A 26078-nucleotide genomic window follows, 5' to 3' on the forward strand; every position below is an offset into this window, starting at 1 on the left:
TAACTTTACTTATTACTAACTTAATTATAACTAACTACGTAGAAACACTTACCCCCTTACTTATAAAATCTCTAATCACCTTCTAAGCAACATTTTAACTAATCACTACTTAAAGTCTTAAGTAGTGATTAAATGTTAGTTAAGACATGCTTAAGCAACGTTTATAAGTAAGAATTATCTTAAACAGCCCTTAAGTATTACTTATTTTTAATTCACGTTTATAAGTAAGGCTGATAATCATTTTATCTAGAACAGGAAGGCCTAATTATTAATTAAATTCAGCTTTGCCAGAAAACAACACCCTTTGCATCGAGAAAAACAAAAACGGACAAACACACAAACAAAACAATTCACTACAGAAGCAATTAATATAATAAAACCTTCATTTAGGCCAAACAAACTACTGAGTCAGCGTTCACGACGCACGATCAAAAATATACCTATCCCGTTCTTGTGTATGGGAAATTCCGCTATCTATCTTTTTCGCTCGTTCGAAATACCGTAAGCAAGTAGTGCGGTGGGCGGGCGTTGGTTTTTTTTCACGGTTAGATAACGGCCCAAATGGTTCCGTATCTAAGCTCTTGGCCGTAACGATGTTGACTTTTGGCGACGATAAAGAACCTTCTTTCAAAATGGCGGTAATATGATTGGCTGCTCGCATGCCAATATTAAATCGGTCAATATTTGCGACATCCTTCTACGAAATATAAATAAAATGCTAATAATTTATTCTGTACATTTCGTATTTAAATATCCCGGTATATTTATGTGGAAACTTGTTTTTTTCTACGGGCAATTATAATGAATACAGACCTTTGTTTTTATTCTATAGATATGGCCATCGAACAAATTATGCCTCATTATATAAAAATAAGTGGGTAAGTATAATGGGTCATTCAGGGTCTCAACATACCCTAAACTATTCTTCCATAGACAATAATACAGGATAGATCATCTTATGACGTCATTGACCATGTATTGAAATCCCTAGAGTATTGACAGCACAAATGCCATTGCCGTGACTTCCTTAATTAATAGCCACCATTTTTTACGTCTAATAGGAATTAATCATCGTAGCTACTCTGTGGTTGGCTGTTTGAATCGAAGCATTACCTAATTGGTCAGTTTTGACTCAGTTTTACCTAGTAATAATAGGCAAAAGTTTCCGCTTTGGTTTGCCCTATTTGGCACGCATTTGTAAGTACCTAACTTAGTTAATATTTTACAATAAATAATACTGTATTCTATTCTAACATTAACCTAACTTGTATAAAGTAAAGGCTGAATATACCTTGCCATTTGCTAACGAAAAAAAATTTGAAATGTCAGATTTGACAAGCCCGCGTAAACCTACAAAATGGCGGAATAGTGTGCTCTTTTATATTAAAAAAAAACTAGGAATGTTCAAAATAGCTAGGGAATTATCAAACGCCGTGTTTGTTCTCTATTTTAAATTCCGTACAAGTTGTTTGAAAGCAATTGCTGGAAATTGGTTTTGTAATTCACATAGTATGCTCTGCTGGGCTACGAACGAAAGTAGGTGACGTTTTAGGCATAACGTAATGGGTGGTATCTAAAACTAACTGGTCACTTAAGTACAAAGGTCTTACAGTAAAATAAAAAAAAGGAAACAAACTTAATAACTTAAAACATAATAAAATATCAACACACTGCACCTTTAGTCGATAGAGCCAAAAAATATTTTATGAATGACAAAAAATCATTCTATATCTTAAATTCTTTTAAATCTAGGTAGTCTATGTAACCTTCCATATCCAATGGGACCTTATCCCTAAACTTAGATAATCTAGATCACTTCTTTACTCTCCTATCACTCATTTACACTCCGTAACCATTCTGAGAATCAAGACTCTTAGGTTCTCAAACCGGTTACAAGTTGAGGTTAAACTAACCCATATTATAAAGCTGAAGAGTTTGTTTATTTGCAAGAGTTCGATTTGAATTTTTTTTCAATGTTCTTTCAATCTTTCAAAAGCTATAGACTATTTATTGACGAAGGCTTCTTTGCAATTGGGTACGCGAAGTGAACCCGCTTGCTGGTAGAAGCTAGTTTATTATAATGACAAGCCCATATGTAACAAAATTAACAAAATATACATAACTACAAAGATTATAAAACCCAAAAATCTATTTTTAACACAAAACTCTAAAACATAAACCAAGCTACAATCCTAGCGGACAAAATAGCGAAACACCCAAGAGGTTTTGATCAAACTTTTGCAATCTAAAACCAAATATTTTTAGTTACAGTTGGAAACTGCGCATTTGTTCGTCACACTAGTGAAGTGTAAAATAATCTAGTTACCAAGGTTACGCCCTTGGTCCACGACACCAATACCTTATAAGTATGTAATTACATATTTATTTAGTTCTGCTGCGCGTAGCTTCTAAATTTAGATGGTTAAAACGCGTATGTTAGAGTTTTTAATGGTACCTATCATTATTTGGATTTTTATGGGTGATGTCATCTGACCTTTTCGCCGACTGTTGTTTCTAAGCGCGTGAATATGAGAGCTATATAATGTAATATACATGGGCTGCCTTTTGACACTAAGAACCAAATTGAGTATCACGTCTTACAACCGTTGGTTGACAGACTTTTGGACATCTAGGTACCTGATCACTATGACCTATGTATATCAATAAGACTTCTAAAATAACTCATTACAAAGTAATTAATGATCATAATCTATAGACCCAATAACTGATTATGTTTTCTGTCACAAAAAACACCTTGTGGGAATAAAAAACAGTCAAAGATTCGCTTAAAAAGCCTCAGAATTTCAATTAATTTCACCGTTTACATGCCAAAAGAATGTCATAAGAATACTCGGACTTTTTTGACTTAGTATTATGAAACAGTCTACCTACAGTAAAATTAGCGTTAAACACAGTCACAATGTACATAGATTATATAACACAATAGACAGTGCGATTGCCCATCAATTAACTTTACAATGTATGAGCAACTTCTATTAGCTCAATAGATTTTTAATCACTATGTATGAATGTTTATGGCATTACAAAATTGTTAGTTGCGACTTATCATTTGATTTTATTACTGTTATTTTGTTATTTCGATTTTATTGTCAGATTAGTAGTAATGTGACTGTTGAGTGAGAGGATCTAGGTTCGATTTTATCAAGATACTGTTGTTAGTCAGTTTTCCTCACTTCTAAGAGTCCATAGGCCTCTCATAGTTCGTAAAATATCTCTCTCTTTAGTAGGAATCCATCCCTCTTGCTGGATATTGAGTTTGGCCTTTTATTAGGTGCTTCTCGCTGTTTCTCCTGCTTCCTAAGGAAACTAAAGCCTTAAGGGCTTAAAGGCCGAGACAAAAAATACCCTATGATACTTACAAATAACGTGGCTTTCTATTGGTAAAATAATTTTCCAAATCAGTTCAGTAAATCCAGAGATTATTATATACTTGTAGGAGACAAGTTAACTCACATACAAACTTACCGCTTCATCATATGAGTGGGTTTATATACCAAATGTCTGTTCTAGAACATACTCTGAATAAACTTTATGCTACGTTTTAAAACATAAAACAAATAACTTTTATGAGTATTTGAAGTAGAAAGGTATTTAGTGTGTAATCCATATGAAACGTTATCTGGGAGACGCGCTAATCCCCTTATCTGCCAGATAACGAAGTCCTAGATAGCGAAATGTTATGTTTTGACTTAACATGGCACATAATCAAATACTTACTTTATTTTTATAAGTTACTAGCTGTTTTTCCGCGATTCCACCCGCGTCCTGTGGAAACTACTGCCCGTATCCGGAGAAAATGTAGCCTATATTACTCGGGGATAATGTAGCTTCCCAACAGTGTAAGAAATTTTCATATAGGTTCAGTAGGTAGTCTCGGGATCTTTAGGGTACAAACACACAAAATGTTTCAGTCCTCTGTTATATTAGGTGTAGATTATGATATATTTTGTTCAGCACTGACTTCATATTTTGTATAGTTTTTCAATATGGACCCTGATATTTGGATAAGAGAAGGAATTTTATATTTGAATCACCATCATCATATCAGTATTTTGCAATCCTCCGCTAAAGCTAAGCGTCCACTTGTCGGTATCGTACGCAACGGACGTATCGCACGCAACGGATCGTAGTATTATTTATATAGAAACTCAAACAAGTGCGTCCACCTGTCCGCATCGTACGCATCGCACATCTTGTTTGAGTTTCTATATAAATAATACTACGATCCGTTTTTTGGAGACCTTCACCTGAAAGTGCCAACTATCCTAGTTTATGTATGTTTAAAACAAATTAAATCTATCTGAGTAGTTTTTTTACTAATTCATGATAATTACATTACAATCGTGAAATTGTTAATGACTGCAATAATATCGTTCTCCGAATAGTATTTTAGCAAGATCGACAGACATTTTAGAAAGTGCACGATATTAACTGTAACAGAAAACTAGTTTGTGAAGAGAGAATTCTTTTGGATAATGAATATTATTATCAATGAAAAAATATATATCAGTATGGTATAATTATGAGTGTAAATAATTTTTATGGGCAGACTAGACCCACGTACCAAGTTAACTTCTTGCCGCTCCCTGATAAAGCCCTGAAAAAAAGTAAGTCTATGACCTTTTCAGGCTGAATCATATACAACACAGAATTATATAAAACAGGGTCAACGGTGTACCAAACTAAATTTAAATCGGTTTTGGAGTTTTGAGGCGACAACCGACATACTAATTTTCTTCCGTATTAATTCATTAATCTATAAGAGTAAAGATATACTAAGCTTGACCCAAAAACCTCGTGTATTTCGCCTGATTTGAACACATTAAAACCAGAGCTATCATCTTCAAGCAAACTTCTAAATACCAGTTAGACTGTTTAACTGCTTTTGATAACGCCGTCAAAACTACCAGTAATTTTGAACCGTGTTTATACTACATACAATGTATAACTTAGGTCGGTAACCATTTTATTTTAAGCGTTTCTTTGTATCAAGCGTCAATATAAAACTGTAGGGACGATTTAGATATTTTGTGTTTAAAAACTGGATCAAAATATGACAAACTATTACTTGCTTTATCAATAAAAATAGATTAAAGCAATATAATATTTATTGTGTTGATAGAATAGGTGCGAAAAATGGTGATTAACCACTTCATTCACTAAATATCTGTCCAACTTCATGTCTGGGTTGAGGAGGTCAGATAGACAGTCGCTCCATGTAAAACACTGGTACTTAACTGCATCCTTTTAAACTGGAAGCCAACTCCAACATAATTTTGGTAAGTAAGTAGACTAGAGAGAGGCTGATTAGTGTAAATTTTTATATTTAGTTTCTAAGCGTTACACCAGAAATTTTGGGCCATACTCGCACATTCAAAAAAGACCTTGGTAAGGACAAAATATACACTTTTTGTACTACAATGACTGGTTTCCGGTAGGATACGAATGAAACCGATAGCACAAACTAGTTAACTGTAAATACCTTGACACAGTTGGTGATATCATTCAAGTGTTAACATTTAGTTAACACGAACTTAACTGAGGGTTAGCGGGATAACCTTGCGGTCGTATTTGTGACTTTTTGAAGGTCATTTAGACTATAGAGAGATATTACAGGATTACTATGATGAAATGGGGACGTTTTTGCGTCACTTCTGTGTTACACCTTTACTTTAGAAAGTAGTAAAGTTTTGGAAGAAGTCCTAAAGTTAAAGATCCTACTATAAGGCACATAAATCGGTAAGGAGATGAATGGTACTGCTCAAATTACAACCAGCTTGTAACTATCCGAAAAAAGTTTGGAGAAGTCCTAGAGGCAAGATCCCAAAGTGAGGGACATTGTGAAGCCATAAATCAGTATAGAGATGAATGATAGTACGTACATTACAAAAGAACAGGTATCCAGCCGGTATCAGACCGACAAATAAGTTTAATTAGATTCACGATTACCTTCAAAATAAAACCAAAGTAAACCAACTATCAGCCGACAGTTTAGTCTGAATACACGACTCTAAACGACGAATAAACCCGACCAAAGTCCGACTAACAGTACCTTCATAAAAACAGGTTCTAGAGAAAAGTAGTTTCCATTCTCTATAAAATTAATATGACATTTACAGACAAACAATCACATTTATTGGACGCTTCAGTAGTTCGGCCTTCAGCGAATGAAGAGCTAAGGTTAGAATTTAAAACTGCGCTATTTTCAGTATGGCTGAAATGATGCGAATTCATTAGATGGTCGTGTTTTGTTTTGTTCCTTAATGTTCTAGAAGTATTGTTTGTGAGAGAGGTTTCTGTTGTTGAAGAACCTTCTAGAGTTAGTATGTTGAGAATTAATAATATGTAGGTAATGAGTCATAATCAATTAAACTTATGATATGAGGAGGTTGAGTAAAATTTTTTCCAAATTGAAAAGGAAATATGTATTCAGCTGCAATGGTTATTTAAAATAGTTCATTTATATAAGAGTAGTTCACAGGTTCGTTACCCAATGTTATTACTATTTTTAGGGTTCCGTACCTCGAAAGGAAAAAACGGAACCCTTATAGGATCACTTTGTTGTCCGTCTGTCTGTCTGTCTGTCTGTCTGTCAAGACCCTTTATCTTAAGAACGCGTGGACGTATCAAGCTGAAATTCACATGAAATACTCGGGTCTATTGTCCCTTTAGGCTGTGAAAATATCAAGCTTCTAAGCCAAGCCAATCAAAAGATACAACCGATTATGTCGATATTTTCAAAAAATTCTCGACACTCGCAAAGGAATCAAAACCTACAGGGTACTTCCCGTAAACTCAGAATCTTGAAATTTGGCATGAAGCATTGTTATATAATGCAAATATAGGAAAAATTGCGAAAATCTCATTTTTTTTGTTATATAATATAAAAAAAATATTTTAATAAAATGAAACTTACTACCTTATTTCTCACGAACGAATAAAGGTACCAAATTGAAATTTATACCAAATACCTAGGTCTATTGTCCCTTTAAGCAATGAAAAAATCAAACTTCTAAGTTAACGCGATCAAAAGATACAGCAGTTTTACCGACACCTTAGACGAATTTCCGTCACACGCTAGGGAATCAAAACCTACAAGGTACTTCCCGTGAACTCAGAATCTTAAAATTCGGCACGAAGCAACGTTATATAGTACAGATAAAGGAAAAATTGCGAAAATGATAAATTTGAAGTTACATAAAATATTAAAATATTATTTTTGCTTACATGACATAAAATATTTTTTTAATAATTATAAACTTACTACCTACCCTTTTTCACATGAACGCGTAGAGATATTAACGTTTTGAATAAAAAGTGAAATTCATATCAAACACTTCTTAAATATAATGGCCTCTAAACTGTGAAAAATTTTAAATCATTCAATGGTCATTGGGCACCTTAGTATGAAAACCATACCCACGGCGGATACGAACGAAATATAGCACAGTATAATGATAAAGGCTCTGATTTACTATGGCATTAGTCGCATCAATGTGAACCATGGGAATCTAGAGAAAATCAGGTGTAAACATTAAATATTTTCCTCATTTCAATGGGGAATTTAAACGACCAAGTTTGACGGAATTGAGAAATCATTTCTTTGTAGTGAAAGAGTATACTCGCCGTTTATTTCCATTGTCATCAGGTCAGGATCTGATGATGGAAATCCTGAGAAATCGAGGGCAACTATCAGAAATTGTAGGCATGCATAGGATTAAAACTTGATTCTCAGATGTATGTCTGGTGATACTGTCAAACAGTGAAGGTTTAGAGCTTACCTGATGATGGAGACGTGAGAAAGTCGAGAGAACTCCTCAACAGTATGTTTTAGTTACGTCGTGTTTGGGCTTATATTATTCGTATTGACGAGAACTTTTCACAAAAGTTATAAAAATAAAAACTTTTTACAAAAAAAAACAACTTCTAAAACAACAAGAAAACTGTTTATATGCATCGGTCTAGATCTCGGTGGTTAAATAAATATAGATGCATCCTCTAGACACCGACTTCTAGACCGATGCACCTAACATCTTTTTAATTTCTTTCTTGCTTTTGTTTTCTTGTTGCTTTTTTATATGTTTGAAGTTGGATTTGTTTGTAAAATGCTACAAAATAAAATAATGCCGACTTTATAAAACAAAGAAAGGGACAGAATTACACTTTTGTCAAGGCTCTAGAAACCAGGCGGAAAAAAACCTGAAACTGGGGCTCTTTAGGTGATTAATCCCTCAAAAATAAAAGATCCCATTCCTGCAATGGCTGCTTTAACCCAAGTTAGTAGTGAATTCTCATCACCTAAAATAAAATAAGCTCCAACACAAGGTTACGTTATAAATTGTAAAGGAGTTCCCATAACTATATCTGATCTTAGCTGTCGATCCCACAATGGCAGTCAAACCTATCTTTGTGGAAAGTCTTCGCCAATACGAATAAAATAAGCCCAAACACGTGGTAGTTGCAACATACCGTTCGGGAGTTCCCTTGACTCTCTGTAGTCTCCATAATCAAATCAGCTCCAAACCTTCAGTTTACCAGTACCCTCAAAAATACACTCACATGTCTGGTTATGACTCGATGCGTGCCTACAATATTCAAGAGTTGCCCTCGATTTCTCTGGGTTTCCAGATCCTCATCAGATCCTGGTCATCCGGATTGGCACCTTCCTTCTTTATGAAATGTCTTTACCAATAAAAACTAGCATTGCAACCTGTACAATCCTCTGAAACTGCTTGTCTTTTATATTTTTCAAACGATCCTGGACATTCGTCTCCATGGAATTTTAATAAAATATTTATATTCAAAGAAACGTCATACCATTCTCCACGATTTAAAACGACTTTGATTCATGTCCGCCACTTTTTACAAAGCGGGTCAGATATGCCCCATGACCTTTAAGACATAATTAGTTATTTTCAATCAGATTTCTGAATGATGACTATAAAATGTTGTATATAAATAACTTTTACAAGGTACTGGCCTACTATTTTAGTTATATTATAAAATAAAAAATATTAACTATTTTGACTCTCACGAAATTACCATAACTATGATTGTTCTAAACTGAACGGTTGGCGCGAAACTCACTTTTTATCTATACAGCATTTGTACGGAACCCTCGGTGCGCGAGTCCGACTCGCACTTGGCCGGTTTATTTATTTTACCCATTACATCATCATCAGCCTTTTTAGTGTCCCACTGCTGGGCTGCGGCCTCCTCCCACACGGAGAAGGATTGAGCGTTAATCACCACGCTTGCTCAAGGCGGGTTGGTGTTTTCAAATTCCTGAGTCCTTACCGATTTATGTAAAAAAAAAACACGGAGTCTTCATGACATTTTCAACATTACAACAACAACTAGGGCCTAAAATTTTCCCACAATCTTAACATTTACTCCAAGGCACACTTAAGGAAATAAACGTAAAAAAACCCTTGACAATAGATACTAAAATATACCCTGAATATAATGTCTATTGTCAATCTAATAATTCTAGAAAAATACGGAAATAACTAGAATCCTTGCGTTCGCCTTGGACAAGACTAGAATGCTAGATTTTCTTGATTTTGCAATATTTTCCTGAATGCCTCATCTTAGAACGTTTTTTGTGAAGAATTTAAATGTTTGTGTTATAGTGAGGAAGTTTGAAACAATAGTAAGTAGGTAGTAATTATTAGCTTATTTATGAAGACTGCTTTGTATGTTAGTAGATATAAGAGCTTGTTGAGCGTGAGATAAACGAATCTAATTTAGGATTTTGAATCATCATCATCAGACGTCATGAGAAGTATAATTTACAATATTTTACCCTAAAAGCTCTGAAACTACTGAACCGAAACATTATTATTGAAACATTATTTCACTGTTGGAAAGCTACACACTTCGCGAGTAACAGGCTATATTTTACCCCGGCATGGGCAGTAGTACCTACTGGACACAGAACACATCTAGTAAACCATATTGGAGATCCAGTAAATACCCTAAAAATATATATTTACACTTCTTTGCAAAAAAAATCAGCCCACTTTCATAAAATAGGTCATCGAAACACAAAACCTAGGTAGTTTAGGATCCAATCGAGCCATGTTAACACTGCTGCCCCGACAATTAGCAATCGTTAATCAAAATGACAGATATAAGCTCGTTAGTCTGTCGTGACACTATTCAGGTCGTTTTCGAGTCATACTTCAACGTCAGAATGGAAAAAAGGGAATACGACAAAGAGGATTGGCTGTTTATCTAGATAGAATAATATTTTACTAGCTTCCACCGGCTATTTATTCGTGTGGGTTCGATTCCAGTTCAGGCAAGTATCAATGCAACGTTTCTAAGTTTGTATGTACTTTCTAAGTATATCTTGGGCACCAATGGCTGATAAAAAGGTGAAGGAAAACATCTTGACGAAACCTGGACTATATAGTCTGAAATCACCAACCCGCATTGAGCAAGCGTGGTGATTAATGCTCAATCCTTCTCCGTGTGAGAGGAGGCCGCAGCCCAGCAGTGGGACGATAAAAAGGCTGTACCTAACAGTAACAGTAACACCGGCTATTTTAGCTGCGTAGCTAGGTACTGTTTGGCGAAACCGGTTAAAATGTTGGGTATGACCTTTTTCAGGGTCTAGCCCATCTGTGTACTGAGTTACATTTTAATTGGATCTGCAGTTTTGATGTTAAAGCCGGACAGAGAGACATGCATAGAGCTACTTTGACATTTAAAACATTGGAAAAATATAGGAATGTTTCTGGGAGGATATCTCTTCTTGTAAAGCACTGGTACTCAGCTACATCCGGTTAAACTGGAAACCGACCACAACATAGTTGGAAAAAAGGCTCAGAGGATTATGTATCTCTAATAAAACAACCCAAAATTACGCATATTGCAACAACAAAATTATTGCTACAACTGAGAAAAATATTCTTCAAAATCCTACTGTCCATAATTGCCTTCTCACTTAACTACTAATTAGTATTGTAATCAATTGTTTACCAATAGTTTGCAGTAACTTTATGAGGTGTTAAACGCCTATAACTCTGGCGCCTACTGATTCGTAGAATTGTGTACTTTAAGGTGTTGTCTTAGAGTCTAAATTTGCATGAAGCTATCTAGCTGTCAATCCTAGATATTATGTGACAATATCTATTTTATGGCTTAAATAGATTCCTAACAAAATAAGAAGTAGCCTATGCCCTTTCTCTGGCTTTCTATATAGACTAAATGTGTACCAAATGATAGTGATATGAGATTTTTGACTCAGGTTGCCCAGGCAACTAGGATGAAGAGGTTAGACAGGCAGTCACTCCATGTAAACTGTACTCAGCTGCATCCGGTTAGACTAGAAGCCGATCCAAAGATAGTTAGAAAGATAATGATGATGACGAGATTTTTGGCTTCCCATATATGTATCTATAGGTATGCACTTCACCGATCTTATCAGTAATACATTTCGTGTTTCTAGGTAAATGTTACTGTAACAATCCAATGACGACATCCATTCAGACTGAATTAGTAAGATGCGGGTTCAAAACAAAGCATAGGTTTAGAATTCTGTCAAATTGGGTGTTTCATGTCAGAGCAGATGCGGTATTCATACAAGACGCGCGGCAAACGTACAGCCTCGGTATCGCAGACAAGCCGCACGATTACCGCACATTTACCTTAACACTTTTATCACCTAAATCCCTAATCACCTCCATAAACAAACAAACAATCTCAAACGAACAGACAGTTCTACAAAGCCTATAAAACCTACGCCGTATCTATACGAGCTATAAGATCTGTCTGCGCGGGCGCAGCGAATAAATAAAGCGTTCTAGTGCGGTCTAGGCCGAAGCCGCGCGCGCAAGGTCGCTCGTAACACCATGTTGTAAATATTAGGATGGGATTTATCCTTAATGTAATATTATTAGAAAAAAAATAGAATTTGATGGAGTTGGGTTGTGAATGTGGTTTTTATGTACTCTAAGACAATTAACGACGATAATTACGACTAAGACAAACGTTTATCTATTTAGTAAAAAAAAAACGTACATTGGTGGTTTTAACGCAAGATATACACCTACAAGGTATTCTCCACCAATCAATCATCGGCTTAAAGGGAGATTACAAATATGTATAAAAAAGTAAGTTAGGGTTTTTGTCCAGTTTTTGCATTATACTATAACAGGCTTCCTTTAATTTTAGTGAATGGGAGAAAAAATGAATCTGTTATAATTATAATGTACTATAATAAAGCATGATTTTTACCAAGGTTTTGGTCTTAAAAAGTTATGTTTCATAAGGGTTAGAGTTTTTTAAGTTAATTGGCCGTAATTTATTGTGTATGCGCGTGTATGTATTAAGCTAATTATATTCTAATTCTAGTAATTTAATAGGGGTATAATTAAGCCTGTTCACAATTTTTCACTTATAACATTAAAACTGCATTAAAATACTACATAATACGTTCTTAATCTGATAGCTTTAATTGTAATTTCATTGAGTAACAAAAACCCTATCTAAAGCCCAAAATCAGCCTTCACAAAACCAAAAATACCATACCAAACCAAACATCTGATCTACAGAACAGCAAAACCATAAAAGGAAAACACGAAACAGTCCCGCAGCTTCATGGTCACCCGACCGGCGCTCGCGCATGATCTAACCTAGAAACGGTAGGGATTTCGTGACATTCGAGACGTGAGCATGTGTGCGTACCCATTCAGGCAATCGGGCGAGTACATCTGTGTGCGTGAACAACACACCGACACGGATATCTAAACAAGCTTAGAACTCAAACTCACGCGCGAATTTGAACTTTATTTCAAGGCATTAAGGATATAGGTTGTGGAGGTGTGACAGCAAATAAATTTGTGAAGTCATATGACATGGCATTGGTCGGTTTTGGTATGATAAATGGGCGTCACTATAAGTTTGTACATTTAAAGAATAGTTACAGTTTAGCTCTTAAAGTGAATATTTGTTATATATTTGTGGTGTATAAAGTGTTCAGTGAGTTTTTTATTTGTGTACTATGAAGGTCATATTATTTGCAAAAATATATTTTCTAACAAAGGTACAGGAAAATACTGTATAATATGGTCTACCAACGTTTTAATAATTATAACTTATTATAAATAATTTATAACCAATTAAACACCGTTCCTACGATAGCCTCAGAGAGTACATTACTTATCACTACTAGGAAATTTTAAAATATAACGGTTGGGAAGGAAAACAAGTTATTCTCACTTTAATTTGCAATAATTTAACTTTAAATACCCATAATAATTTAAACAAGGTAGTAATACTTTCTACGAATTTCTGAACAACAGTCGTAGCAAAGACTACGATGCTACGGATTTCTAGACGAAATTTTCGTAGCAATCCCGATAATCCCACGCATATTATTTAGAAATAGATCCCTGTTCTAAGTTAGGAATAACCCCACATAGCCCACATTGGATCTTGATAGAACTATTGCTTTTATGTAGAAAAACTTATCACTACATTTTATTTTAGTTTAACCGACGACATCGGTGATCGTTTACTTAATACAAAGATATTTTTTAACCTATTGCACCAGTTCGAATCAGTTTAGTTACATGGCCAATTATACTTTTGTTACGCACATTATAATCCAAATAACCTAGTAATAAAATACTCCTACTTAATAATTAATATTGTATAAAGAAAACAATAATATAACATTGTAATAAGATTCTTCAAAACTAACAGACACACATGAGTTTGTTGCGCCACTTTTTCTTCCCAGCAAAAACATATGAAAATAGCAAAAAAACTGTAATTTTACAGTCTCGCTTATATAATTTTTGACATTCCAAAAACTGATGATTTTTAAACCAATATAAAATGAACTAAAATAACCATACTTAGTCAATATCAGCTGAGCACATGTTTCGTGGCCCTGACACACTAGAATTACGTGCACATTGCACGAATGCGTTATATCTATATATTATGCATTATCTATGCACTTTTGTTGACACCCTCGTGGCGTGTGAAGGTCATTCATTATGTAATATCGTGTAGTTTTGTGATGACAGATGGGTAGCAGAGATGTAGGTTGGACTATGTTTTAATTTGTGTTTCCCCTGGGAACTATTTTGCAGTCCCATATACAAAAGTATATGATATTCTTCCTCGATAAAAAGGCTCTATAAATCGGTCCTATATGTGACTCCTACTCCTAAGATAAGCGTGGTCTACTTGACCAAACTCTTCAGCTTTATAATATTAGTTTAAATTGATGATTTATTGTGTCTTAGTGTGGGAGTTCCTTAAATCAATTGGCTTGCTGTTGTATGTCTTTATAATCTATTAGTGAAGAAAAGCATACAATTAATAGAAGACAACAGTACTCTATTACGCATAGTTTTAAACACACATATTCATGAACAAACAACATAAAATTATTAGCATAAAACCTTGATATTAACAAATACTCGTGAACCGGAAAACAGGGCCCCAAAGTAGGTATAGACTTAGATATGTTTAACAAACCACGCTCGCTCGCCATTGGTCAGAATTTAAACGTACGTCTAATGTAAATGATTAAATTATTATTACGTATAAAATGGCGGTTTTTCCCAATAAACTAACGTAGTACCTATAGCGATAATTGTCGTACATAAAATTATGTTTTCCGTTGATTTCATGTAGAGCATAAATTTATTTAATAGCGTTTCAGAAGCCTATTCGTATGGTTATTTTTATTTATGTTAACGTGTTTTTGCTTCCTTAGAAATGTTTGATGATTGAGATAATCACGATATATGGCGTCATCAAAAACTTTTATTTTGTTTTAATGCAGTTTCAAATGGGAACATTTATTTCGTTTCACACCTTGTGAGAATCAAGGGGTTAATGAGCAATACGACTGCAGATACGTCTTTTTAGTCAAAAATAAAAATGCCGTAAACTAATGTATCCTTAAACAGGTTCACTTGAGGCCCGTGAAAATTAAGTAATAAATGGACTATCTAACAGTGAAAGATTTTTTAAAATCAGACCAGTATTTCCTGAAATTTGCGCTTTTAAACCTACTTTTCTGCTTTATATATTAGTATAAATTCATAAGTATTGTCGAAAAAAGGTTTTTCAGAATAAATTAAGTTTAAAATAACTTTATTTTTTTAAAGCTGTGACAATAAACTAGAACATTTAAGTAATTACATTTCGCTGCTCGTAAACTATGAAAGTAATAAAGTTCTGTTTGCTTGGCATTAGTACTCATAAAACTAGCTGGATTATTCACACGTACTAAATAAAAGAACAATCCTATTTTAATTAATTTAACTGTGCCTACTACTTATTGGATAGCGTTTCTTAGGCATTGTCTCGCTTTCTAAAAGAATTCCCCTTTTTTCAGGTTTCACCTGTACATGTCATGAAAAATGTAACTTGTCTTTTCTTAGGTCCCAGACTACCTTTGCAAAAATTCCAAAAATTTTAGAAAATTAGATTTGTATAAAAATAAGTAGTTTAAGTTTGTATATACATATAGTGTGTACACTGCATAAAATAAGTAGACGAGAGCGATAAAATTTATTGTTTCATGTTACTATTATTCAAAAAAAAATCATTTAAACCGGATCAGTAGTTTTGCCGTAACAGCTCGACGAGTTTTTTCGCATTTTATGATAGGATGAGTTGTACTTCAACCGGGCATCATTTGATTTTGAATTTTACTACATATATTTACTTAATTACTATTCTTCTTATAGAAAAGTCTGCCTAACCCTTCAAACATAAAATATACGTACCTACTAAAAACACATTTTTCCCAAGCCAAACAAAGATCATTTTATAATGACCATAATAACCACAGAAAATTATTTTCTAATGTCCCATAAATCACAATCTGTCTCTCTATTTAGGATTAGATAGAAAGTTTTTAACCTTATGATCTTATACATTCACTATCAAACGAAATGAATGAAGATAAATCGTTATAATGTTTAGAAAAAGGAGATAAGTATTTAGTTATAAATGTTTACCGTCTTACCACAAAAACTTTTTAACGTCAGTTTAAGACTTGTCTAAAAAAATGTCAAATTATGACGTTGACATAAGGTTCATTTTGGAGACACATTTTTTTTAGTCAAGTGTAAAACAGTTGTTAAAGTTTTTGTAGTAAGGCCATCTATGTTTAGAAAAAGGAGATAAGTATTTAGTTATAAATGTTTAGAGGAGATTATAACTTTGATTGACTTTGCAACTTGAGAATATCTAGACTTATTGTTCCATTGAAAATTGTTGGCTGTGTTTCCCAAACTACAGTAAAATTTTCCTCAACGAAATTACGGATAAAGTTTAGCAAAAAGGCTATTCACGTAATAAGGTAGGTACCTATTTAAGTATATTGCGTCATGACATGATTACAAAATATAAGTAAATTAACGATCTTAATGCAGTTTTTCTTCACGTATATCAACCTAGAAAAATGATTCACCACCCACACATCCGATGATTTCACAATTTATTTGTCTTAATAAGTAATTTTCCTAGGAAAAACGCGGAAACAAACTTTCCCCACAACAAGTTCACGTTAACAAAAGAAGTTAATTCGGTGTGATTCGAAACGCACCATCATTTCTTTATTGCGGCAGCCATTTTGGAATTTGCGCGCGCTTCCAACTGTCATTAGGCAGTGATGCCAACATTGTGAAATTACGAGTTATGGTTGCGTTCAACTATTAAATTATGGGTTCTTAGCCAGTCGTTGTGTGTGAGGCGTGCTTAATTTTGTACCGGTTATAAAGTAATTTAAGACACATTATAGAATGGTTTTGGATTTGCACTAAAATATTATAAAAGAAAAGAATTTTATTATGTCATTACTTTAAATAAGTGGCTCCGCAGTGCGAAGTTGTAAATGTGTTAATTTAGCAGTTTGACAACGAAATTACTAGATTAAAGTTTACGCTATTCCGCTAAAGCTTCACGTTAACGCCACATAAATTCTGAAAATATGCTTTTACGCAAATCAACTTTTAGTTACCGAACTAAGAGTAAACTAACTTCCAAACGTCGAGAAGTTACTAAGCCCAACTGCTCTTTCATTAAATATCTTGTCCATACACACGTTCGAAGTTTTAAATATGTGATGTCCAGCAAAATTTGCCTCAAACGCAAAGTTTAGGAACTGCACAATATTCTGACCGCGAATAAAATCAATATCGTGTAGTTTAAATACCAAAACAATTTCAATGAAAATAGTTTCGCTAAAGTTTTGTTGTCAATGGCTAGCAGCGCCGTCAAGTTGGCACAATGGCTGCTTATATTAAAATAGTTCACTGGTTTAATTATTGCATAACTAACACCTGCGGCCTAGTCATCTATTCAATTGATTTTTTACATGATTAACAGTAAGTTACACATAATATTATGAAAGCGTTTCGCAGACTTGCTTTCCCAACGCCTTTGTTAAAAATTGGTCTGTTTAAAATGGTGCTAACTATTATAATTGTGATATGTTTTCAAAATATTTGATGTGAAATAGACTCGGTTATTTTTTAAATATGCTTTGTAAGTTTTATTAGTAGATCATGTGAAGACCGGTATCTGAATTATATTATTTCTTGTTCAAGGTGATGTTTGAAACTATTATTGAAACATATTATGAATGGATCTTTTATTCTCATATCTGATTCATTAACCTCAACTCAAAATGATACATTACTTACTAGACAAAACACTAATCAAAGAACAAAATAAAAAACTCTAAATCAGGAACACATCTAAAACTTTGACAGCAAACAAACATTCATACCAACATAACAAAACTTAAATCGATTGACATTCTCTTTTCAAAATAAGCTGTATTTGCTATTTACCGTCGTTTCAAAGCTAAAGCTGCAATCTAAAAGAAAGGAGTACTAATTGTGTACAATTAATTTTGAGGCAGTAATGATATAAGGTAGGTTGCTCGTTACGCTTCGACTGGCGGGAGCGAACACCGTGAGAAAGTATTGCGATACTGAATATCTTTTATTATAGCATGTTTTAGCTTTTTAGATCGAGTTATTTGGACTTAGATTTTTTGTGGTTTTGAACCTTTTTTTGTTGTCACGCTAACTTTGTGTGGGGTAAATGATAATGGAGTGAAAGTTAAGATTAGAAGGTTTAGATAAGCTAAATGAATTTTTCATTGATTAGGGTATATTCATTTATGATTATGTATCTATATCGTGATAAATGTATGTTTGTTATATTTATGAAAAAAAGCTACATAAATTATCTTTCCACAGTTACTTAAAAGAACCAATTGCTTTTCTAATGGACTAAGTTATGATGATTAAAACTGTATTAGAAAGGGGGCAGTTTTTCTGTCATTTCTTTGCAAACGTCAAATCTATTGACGCGTAACATTCTTAAGTTGGCACCCCTGGGAATTAGTCAAATGTCATTGATGATGCGATTATGTATAATTATAGGTAGAAAAGATGGAAAAATGTATGGCAGCTGTTTGGTATTTTTAATTCTAATGTATAAACTTGTTTGTAAGGTGTTTTAAAATGATGGGTTAAGTCCGTTTAATGAGTAATGAATTACTTTGAAAAATGTTGTTAACTCCTTTTTAATTTGTGTGTAAAAGAAGTAAAATGTTTTCTTGAAAGAAATTATTACGAATGTAGAGAAATGAGGTATCTACAAATATCATTCCAATATAATATTATAATTGGGAAAATAACTGTCTTTCTGTACATACACTATGCTATGATTAATGCTCAATCCTTCTCCATGTGAGAGGAGGCCTGTGCCCAGCAATGGGACGATAAAAAGGCTGTAACAGTAACTGTACATGCACTTCCACTCTAAAAAAAATAAAGCAAATGAGATAAAATTTGCCACAGAGGTAGGTGGTACCCTGAAGACACACATAGGTTTTACCCAGCTCGTGAAAGAAGTTCCTTCAATGCAGGTAAAACCGCGGATGTAAGTTCATATTAAGATGGAATACTTAGATGGATCTTGATTCGATCAGTAATGTTACTGCCTACGGTCTTCAAATTAGTAAATAAAAATCGAATTAAGATAATTTAGATAGATACCTAATAGTCTCTTTATCTTTATTGTTTAGTTAATTTAGTTTAGGTAAAAAACAATAGTAAAAGTTACTTTTATTACTGGAAATATAAGGCTATTTTATTTTATTTTATGTATTTATTTACTTAGATGGATTTTTCGAGAACTTTCTAAAAATAAAATGACCATGAAGAAATTGCCTATTAAATACACATAATTTGATAAACGAACAATTACCACACTTACTTATTTCAATAATAGATCCATTAAACCATTAACGTTATCACAAAAAATAAGTACAAAGTAAAGCAAATGACTGTTAAAATACAAAAAAACTACCATTATGGTATAAATAGTAGAATAGTTCGATAAATCTGAGTGACCATAGCTAGTATAATAGTTACTAATAACATAGGGTAATGTTACTTTAATCTCAACATGATTAATACTTAAATGGTTAACTTTATACTCTGCTGTAATTACTAACTGTTTGTTTAGACGGACGATTTTTTTATCGCGCGTTTTAACGGAAATAAAAACGCAATTTACCCAAAGAGAGTTTTATTTATATAGGTACGGTATTTACATCACTAAAAATATTGACAATAGAAATAGAATGTATCCTAGTCAAAACCTTTTTTTTTGTAATTTCTGTGTGATAATTAATATTTTTCTGTTTAATGAACGAATAAACGAACGTTGCAACAATTATCTGTAAAAAATGATGTGGCCAATATATTAGGTACTTTTAAACAATTGGAAAATAATTTTAAAAAAACGCTTCTTACGTCAAAGTGACAACTCCCGTGGAATATACATCGAAGAAACGAAATTTTTATAAATAAACCACTCGTTTGTAAAGAATACAAGTAGACAACGGCAATATCAAGGACTCAACCACCTTGACAACACTCATTCAACAACCAAGATCAAACCTAAAAGAATGGCGTAACACCATTGATTGTAGCTCTCGTAAATTCTTGGAAGTCGTAAAAACTGTTCGCAGGAAGTAAAGTGCGTGGGCGCAGGGTACTCGTTAAACTTATATTATTGTCATTTTAAACGGACAAATGATTTGCTAAATCACTGCAGTAATGGCTGAGTAGCGGTGGGTATTGTAAATAGTCTGCATTTAGGTGTAAAAGTTTAATAGAGTTAATAAATTAATGTTTTATACGCCTAGAAGTGGACGAAAACGAATGGAAGAATAGTTTAGTTTGTATTTTCTTGGCAACTTGGAAATACATGTAAAAAAGAACATCCAATGATTATGTTTTCAAATTATTTATTTCAATTTGCAGAATACTGAAAATTTCGTTGTTACTCTGAGTTCTGAACACATAACCATTACTCAAAAAACTCATTAGTGTTTCAAAAAGTTTTATATTCTGGAAGCAAATATATAACATGTTATACAACATTATACATAGGTTAATGACACCCACTTCTGACACAAATAAAATCACAAAACGCAACAACATAAAAATCGCTCCATCTGCACACGCCCTTACAACTAGGTACCAGTCATGCGCACTCAACCTTTTACAAAAACTCGATATTTTACAGTTTCATCGATATACTATCGATGAACCGTTTTATCGTTAATTTATTCGTTCCACGTCCAAGGCGGCTCAAGTTGCTTACTTCAGAACTTAATTGGAGTAAGAGCACCCGTACACTGCAAACTTTTAGTCGGCCGATAGTTTGGACTGAGAAATCAGTATGAAGACGAATGGTGGTAGTATGCACAGAGCACCCTTATACAACAAACTTTTAGTCGCCCGATAGTTATTTGGGCTCATAAATCAGTATGAAGATGAATGGTAGTGCGCACATTACAAAGATCAGGTATTTAGCCGGTATCAGACAGTAGCGCGCCAAAATGCTTGAAAGCGGGGGACGAAGAACGTTACTGTTTTCGCCCTTAAACGACTTCTTTGGACCCAAACATTTTTCGTAATAGCAAAAATCATTGACAGATGGCTCAAAGAACCCCTACACCTCGTTAGTTCACTCATAACTGACCGCATTGGTTATGCCCACCGTACCAATTTGACCTAGAAGAAGGCGCTTGACCTACCTGCATTATGGCATCTGAGGCTCATCTTTCCTTATTCCGTGGGCCAAAATTTTCTTTAAAAAAATTTTTGCCAACTGTCGACCGACTTTTTGTTGGCAGAGTGCTACTCTTAACCGTACATTTGTAATTTTTCTATCTTTTCCTTTGATCTCTTGTAAGTATTTGTCTAGGTTATTAACTATCTTTTTATAGAATGTTCGAGATGGTTCGCGAATTAATTGGCTTTTAATACGTGACAGTGTATTGACTATTATTGGTTGTTACAGCTTTTATTGGTTAATAGTCATTAATAATTTGTATTTTTTTTATGAGTTTTACCTTTCGTTATCAGATGAATTTCTTGTTTTATCAAAATGGGATACTTACGCTTCATAATTTTCTGGCGTAAATGTATTTTAACTTAATATTTTTAGGTCATGAAAAACTGCAAATAATACTGACTTGCAATAGGTACGTTTTAGTCATAACAAAACTTGTGGCCATTAAATAATGCATTTATTTGTTTAATTAAATATATTTCCTTGTTAATCTTTTTATAAATATTTTGTAGTACCTAAACATTTTGCTAATTAGTTCTAGAAACAACAAGTTTTAACGTCAACATGTTTTCAAACGTTTTCCTATTTTGCTATGCTATTTTTAACTACGCAATTTTATTAGTATTAATATTTTAAATAACTGTAAGTGCATTTCCTACTCTAAATGGTCAATTTTATAAACTTCACTGTCAAATTACCACCATAAGTGTTGCCAGCAATAAAATTAAGCTCATTTATCTGTCCATCTTCGTAACTCTAAACAAATTCCCATAAATTAGATTCCTTATAATCGCGCATTCAAACTAAAACGTTCACAAAAACATCCCTCCAAGCATTATTATATCCATCTGCCGACCAATAGGTGACCGGCAAAAAATAATTATAATTTAAAAAAAAACATCGTGGGCCTTTTTCCAACGTTACTGACCTTAAAAGGAACCCATTCGATGGGAGATGTATTAAAAATTGAAATAACAACTTGCGTGCAACGACCGCGCGATAGATAGCTACTAAAAAGCAACAAAAGACGCAACTAGGAAATTGCAAATGAGATCTTAATACTATAAATTTAAAGAACTATTTCGAATAAACATTAGCGTAGCAGATGTTGTTCGAAATGAAGATTAGGGGAACTAAGGCATAAAAAGCGGTCAGCCAATCGAGTCCCGCGAGTATCGGCTGTCTCGCTCGCACAGTGGTCGCGCCGCTCGTTCTAATGCTCATATTTTTTGCCATCTTATTCTAATTCCTCATACAAATGGCCTGCGTTCGATTCCAGGGGTCTGTAACCTTTTATGTCATACAGGTTTTTTACATTTTTTATATTTTTTTAGTTTTTTTTTCGGTCCAGTTCATTATGTAACGCATTTATATGGTATTTTTTTATTTAAATTGTTATCATAGGTTATGATCGATGGGTTTTATTTTTTCCATGACCATGGTTACGCGTGGTTGCGTGCCACGGCCGTGATGGAATATAGATAAACAATGTTTCATGGTAATAGAGTTTTTATGGTATTTTTTCGGTCAATTGTTGTTGTGTTTCATTAATTCACGCGAATATTAACTGGCGACGCAGTAATTACATATTTGAGGTATGTATGAAGAACTTTGTTAAGCGTGGTACATAATGTATGGTTTTTCTGTAGTAATTGATATAGTCAGTTTAGTCACGTTATGTGTACAAAAACTTGTGAATAAGCAAACTTGCAGAAGTAAATACGTTGTAGACAACATAACAGTCTTGGAAGGTTGAAGCGTCGAGTCGCAAAAAGCATTTCAGTATTTTTGCTCGAATAATATGACGAAGAAGATGAATGTTTTTTTTTTGCTTAATAAATTCTTTCGTTTATTTTCTTATTCTTGAAACTCTACAGCCAAAAATTGAGAGATTTTTGCAGGGTAGGATCAGAGAGTCAATTAAAATCTATTCTAATTCTTCATAGAAACTCGAACAATAACTAAACGCCGATTTTTCAATCGCCAAATAACTTTCATCTGAAGAATATGCTTGACGTTTTGACTGATTTTGTACGGAAAATATGTCAAACCTCCATATTTATTTCTGAGCCGGAATTTCACTGCTACTGTTGTTACAGCGTTTTTATCGTCCCACTGCTGGGCTGTGGCCTCCTCTCACACGGAGAAGGATTGAGCATTAATCACCACGCTTGCTCAATGCGGGTTGGTGATTTCAGAATTTCACTGATGATGGAAAAATCGTCTCTAAATAAAACAGACGCGACTTTCTAACTTTTGTATGTCGAGGATGTGTAATACCTATCGAATTGATAATCTTATAAGCGTTTTGGAGGTGTCATCTGTTAGCTTGTAAGATGAAATGAAATAAATGAAGAAATAACCAATCTCAATAATTGAACATCCAATATAATGATGTAGATAAGGGCGCAGATATAAGATCAAGTGCTCTCGAGGCCGAGTGTACAGCATCCGGCCGACAATTGTCTTTACTGAGATTTAAACCGGTTTCATTTGGCATATGTCTTGCGAAGGCTTTTGTTTTTGCTTTCATTATTGTTTTACTTGGGGAACTTAATTTTCTATTAATAATGTTGGATTTTAAAGGTTATGTAGTGTGCCTTTTCCCCAGTTAGATAAGTACAAAGACTATAAGATAAGTACATGACAGTGGGAGCCATTTCTTGCACCTGGATAAAACTATCTTCTTCTTCTTCTAAACGTACCAATCTCAGCATAATCGCCTTAGTTGTTTTACCATAAAACAAAAGAAACAGATTATTAGGTTTGTAATATCTAGTAAGTCTGATAAGAAAAATAAATGGCCTTACTACAAAAACTTAAGCACCTGATTTACACTTGTCTAAAAAAATTGTGGCTGCAAAATGAACCATATGTCAACGTCATAATTTGACATTTTTTTAGACAAGTCTTAAACTGACGTTAAAAAGTTTTTGTGGTAAGACGGCATATGTTTAAAGTACATTTTTACAGAATGACTCAAATCAATGCTAAATTCAAGATTCAACACACAAACGTAACGCAATAAAACCGTAAATATTTACATATCAAGCATACATATTTACAACGATTTTCAAGGGCAAATCCGAGCAAATATTCCGTTTAACTTTTTTTTTGTAATTCCCAAGAATATATCTTGTAGCTACATTTTTATTGCTTCGAACTATATATGGAGAAAACATGTAACCATGATGTTGTTTAGAAGAAAAAAAAACTGAGAATTAATGCAATATATCCTGAGAAGGACATTGTTTAATAATGTTAATTAAAAGCGAATAATATGTGCAATTCCTCGCACATATTCGCGATGGTCCAAACAAGGACAGTGGCTGTTTCCGCGTTGAATCACTTGGACCGTGGTACAAGTTATAAACTCATTCTGAAAATTGTCTGACTCATGTGACTGGATGTTTTTGTCTGGATCAGAAATCGTCTGCTTGATTTTGTCTCAGAAGTATAGAGTCACCGTAAAACAGTTAAAGTGTTACTACTATTGTTTTACAATTTGATATGGTATTCTTGAAAAAAAAAACACACATAATTATGTAACAACATAACTTAGATTACAATATGTTTTATACTATAGATAGAGGACACAAATACAGATACTATAGATACATTACTACGTAGACAAGAAAGGAGAAATTATCTTAAATAACTAAGTACAGAAATCTACATGACTTTAATTACTTTGAAAATCTAACCTCATTATCAATGAAGCCTAAGTCTAAACAAGACTTCACAAATAAAATAAAATCTTAATTCAAACAAATGTAAAAGTATGACAATTTAAGATAACTTAAAGAAAGACAGAATGTACCTAATTAACTATCATAACAACTTAGATTTACTACAGTATAATCCTTTGTGTTAGTTAATGAATGGTTCCATTCTCAATTTCCTATTGAGTCATTGTTAACACCTTAACTAATGTGAGTCACTGTTACAATGGATTTGTCTCAAAGATCTTGAATGTATGTTTTGATAACCTTCAATAGTTTTGTGACCTAAATTAGGATGTGACTTAGTTTGGTTTGTAAGTATGGCAGTGGGCTATTGTTAAAGCAAAACATTGTGCCAAAAATATACGCAGTTGAATTGAGATTTTTTTTTTCTTTTTGGGAAGACGGTTAAAAATAAGGCTTGCCAGAAAATGGTATGCAGTTGTCATTCGATTGGTATATTTTGTATATAAAATCTATCACATAGTAGAATACACGTGTTCAGTCTTTCTCTAACCATGGAGTTTCTTGCCCGTTCCTTTTCATAGCATTCTACTTTTGGAGCAGGCTACTAGAATCAAACTTATTTATATTTTTGACATTCGTTCTTGTTAATGCCTTGATGAAATAAATGATTTGACCTATCAGACTTCAATTTGGTCTCGTATTTATTCAGTCTTACTTAGTGGTATTGGGTTGCCCGGGTAACTGGGTTGAAGAGGTCAGATAGGCAGACGCTTCTTATAAACACTGGTACTCAGCTGCATTCGGTTACACTGAAAGCCGTACCCAACATGGAAAAAGGCTATGCAGATGATGACTCATTTCACTTCTATTTAATGAAGTATTTAAAAGTATCTCTCAAGTGCATCCGCTACCTCCTATCCTTTACACCCCACAATCACACGCATACACAAATGCAAACTGACTCATAGTGACCTTGAAATAGACCAGTCTAATCGTAGTTTTAGCCAATCAGTAGTCGCTACACGATCACACACCATCCTTTGTTTATCATCGGTTCGTCACGCCATTTTGTCAAACTGTTTTGATTGGGAATGATGAATTTTTTTGATAGTTCAGTACTTAAAATGAATTAAATTTTAATTAAAATAATAAGAATACATTTATGATAGGGAAATATTAAAACTAAGTATCAAAATATTCATGGATGCATGGATGGCAATGCAG

The 26078-nt window shown here is 33.6% G+C and overlaps 1 protein-coding gene across 5 annotated transcripts in view; it reads left to right on the forward strand.

Annotated features, from left to right (window-relative positions):
* LOC124641893 (mushroom body large-type Kenyon cell-specific protein 1) overlaps nt 1–26078 on the forward strand; it is a 198791-nt gene that overhangs the window by 124624 nt on the left and 48089 nt on the right. Inside the window, exon 1 of one of the 5 annotated variants that reach the window (XM_047180150.1) lies at nt 12951–13072. The exons of the other annotated variants lie outside the window; for them this stretch is intronic. The gene's annotated coding sequence lies outside the window, so the exon portion shown is untranslated. Of the gene's footprint in view, nt 1–12950; nt 13073–26078 lie in introns of those variants that run through there. 5 annotated transcript variants of the gene reach the window in all.

Source organism: Helicoverpa zea, chromosome 23 (genome assembly GCF_022581195.2).
Source record: "Helicoverpa zea isolate HzStark_Cry1AcR chromosome 23, ilHelZeax1.1, whole genome shotgun sequence".
Lineage (NCBI taxonomy): Eukaryota > Metazoa > Arthropoda > Insecta > Lepidoptera > Noctuidae > Helicoverpa > Helicoverpa zea.